The sequence below is a fragment of the Humulus lupulus genome, chromosome X, assembly GCF_963169125.1.
Source record: "Humulus lupulus chromosome X, drHumLupu1.1, whole genome shotgun sequence".
Classification (NCBI taxonomy): domain Eukaryota; kingdom Viridiplantae; phylum Streptophyta; class Magnoliopsida; order Rosales; family Cannabaceae; genus Humulus; species Humulus lupulus.
The window spans coordinates 245,134,305-245,137,334 of NC_084802.1; the positions used below are offsets into that span (position 1 = coordinate 245,134,305).

At 39.5% G+C, this 3,030-nt stretch overlaps 1 non-coding gene across 1 annotated transcript; it reads left to right on the forward strand.

Annotated features, from left to right (window-relative positions):
* Positions 1 to 2,511: 2,511 nt before the first annotated feature.
* On the forward strand, positions 2,512 to 2,618 carry LOC133807837 (small nucleolar RNA R71). Its single transcript, XR_009879727.1, has one exon. It is a non-coding gene; the product is annotated as a small nucleolar RNA R71 (small nucleolar RNA).
* Positions 2,619 to 3,030: the final 412 nt, after the last annotated feature.

The following is a 3,030-nucleotide window of genomic DNA, read 5'->3' on the forward strand; positions in this document are numbered from 1 at the left end:
TGTATATATATAAACATAGTATTATATATATATTTCTCTGAATGAACCCACGACCCAGAATTTTTGCTTGCCCAGATTTCTACCATTTTGCCTAAGTTTTGCTTCAGCAACCAAAATTTGACGTAACTCCTTCATTTTTCCGGAAAATTTTGCTCCCTGTTTGCTGAAGCAAAAATTTCGCAAAATCATCAGACCCCAAAATTATTTCCAAAACACAATTTGCTTGCTTTCTTAACACCTGAAACACAAAAACACACATAAAACCACTCCAAAACAACATTACAATAAAATAAAATTAACATAACAAAAATTAAAATGCAAATAACTAAAGACACTAATATATATATATTTTCATTTTTTTTATTGATTTTTTTTTCAATGCATTTTTATTCTTTTTTTCTTTGAGTTGCTTTACAAAAGAACCCTTTAAAAACCATAGCAACCCAAACTTCATTTTTTTTTCTAAGGATCTTTTAAGGAAATCGAGGTTTGGTATTGCTCAACCTCGCTTCCCCCAAACTTTGCTCCTTTCCTTGTTACCTTAAATGCTCTTCCCAAATGCTCATCATATAATTCCACTACACCATTGGGAAACACCTTGCTCACTAAGAACCCACCATCACACCTTGATTTCGCTAGAGAGTTCGAGAAAAACACTGTATTCCCAACTTCCAACATTTGTGATTGAGGCTTTCTACTATGTTTCTTTTTCTTCGGTAGCTTTGGAGGATGAGATGGTTCTTCTTCCTTACTTATCCATGGCTCCCCACCTTTCTCAATTTCTTCAAAAGGGACATTTTTCTTGACTCCATTGCAATACTTTCCATGCATCTTTTCAATCAACTTGAAGTTAGAAGCACTTATGGCCAAACAAGCTTCAACTTCATTAGGAGAGCGTATAGGATTAAAAACCTTGAATGTGGCTTGTTTGTCTTGAGCTCAAATGGTGAGATCTCCTTTTTCAACATCTATCAACGTCCTCCTAGTGGCAAGAAATGGTCTCCCCAAAATGATCGATACATCCCTTTCTTCCTCAGTCAAGAATAATGAAATCCGCCGGAAAAATGAACTTGTCAACTTGTACCAGGACGTCTTCAATCTTTCCCTCCAGATGCACCATAGAACGGTCAGCTAATTGCAAGGTGAGTGTAGTTGGCCTTGCTTCTCCAATTCCCAACTTCTTAAAAATGGACATGGGCATCAAATTAATACTAGCACCCAAATCACAAAGAGCTTTACCAACTTCTCGTCCCCCAATAGAAATTGGAATTGTGAAGCTGCCCGAATCTTTCAATTTAGGAGGAATTTTATTTTTCAATATGGCACTAAAACCTTTAGTCAAAGCCACCGTTTCAAATTATCCAAGTCTCCTCTTCTTAGTTAAAATATCCTTCAAAAACTTCACGTAGTTGGGCATTTGCTCCAAAGCTTCCACCAATGGTATATTGATGTGAAGCTGTTTCAAAACATCTAAAAATCTCCAGAATTGACCATCTAGTTGCTACTTTTGAAAGCCTTGAGGAAATGGTGGAGGTGGCTTGCTCATAGGCTTCTCTTTAGCATTTTGCCGAGGAATTGGGGTAGCAATTGCTTCAGGATCAGCATTTGAAAATTTCGAATTCACAGCTTTGTCTCCCTTGTCCACACTACTTTGGATTGAAGTGGGCTCGCTATTTCTCTTATAATTCTCCTCAGTCAATTCCAGATTTTTACCATCCTCAAGGTAACCGCCTTGCAATGCTCCTTACCATCTTTCCTTGGATTTTCAGTATCACTAGGCAAGGTGCCTTGTGGTCTATTCCTTAGCTCATTAGCTAGCTGCCCCAATTGAATCTCTAGGTTCCTCAAGGATGCCGCTTGGCTCTGAATCACAACATCATTCTTGGCCATATATTTTTTCATTAAACTCTCAAAAGAGCTTGATTGAGACACTTGAGGAGGAGGTGATTGAGCTCTTTGTTGTTGTTGAGAAAATCCTAGTGGATATGTATGCTTGTTTTGCATTGGTGCTCCGCTTGAACTAGCTCTTTGCCCCCCCCCCCCGAATGAGAAGTTTGGATGCTGCCTCCACCCCGGATTATAAGAGTTTGAATATGGGTTATTACGATTGGCATTTTGATTCCCCACATAACAAATCTAAGCGAGATTCGAAGGGAAACTCTCAAATGTGTGCCCATCTCCACAATAAACACAAGATACATCAGGAACTTGTCCCATAGCACTGGTTGTACCATTCCCCCCAAACTCATGTTCTTGAGAAGGTTAGTCATTGAAGAAACTTGAGCGGTCAAAGCTGTCAATGCATCCACTTCAAGTATACCAGCCACTTTTCGACTTGTTGAGGCTCTAGCATTGGACCATTGATAATTGTTGCTAGCCATCCTCTCCAAAATCTCATAGGCTTCATTCTAGGACTTAGAGAGAATAGCCCTATTAGCTGAAGCATCTAACACCATGTGAGTGGAAGAATTGAGCCCGTTATAGAATGTTTCCATTTGTATACAATGTGGGATCCCATGGTGTGGGAATTTCCTCAATAACTCCTTGAATCTCTCCCAAGCTTCACAAAATGATTCATCTTTCAGCTGCTGAAATGACATGATTTCATTGCGAAACTTAGCATTTTTGGTAGGAGGAAAGTACTTCATCAAGAATTTTTCAGCCAACTCATTCCATGTAGTCACCGAGTCGGGAGGAATAGTGTTTAGCCAAGCTCTAGCTCGATCCCTCAAAGAGAAAGGGAACAATTTCAACCTTAGGGCCTTATCACTCACTCCTTGTAGCTTGAAAGAATCACTCACCTCCAAAAATGAGCGAAGATGAAGATGAGGATCCTCAGTAGGCAGCCCACAAAATTGACCCATTGTTTGCAACATTTAGAACATAATGGGCTTTAACTCGAATTGGGGTGCTTGAATTTCAGGCCTAACAATGCTCAGATTGAGCTCATTAAGCATGGGGGCAGCATACTCCCTTATGGCTCTCTCTCTCTCTCTCTATCATCAACCATAGCAATTGCGTTAGTGACAT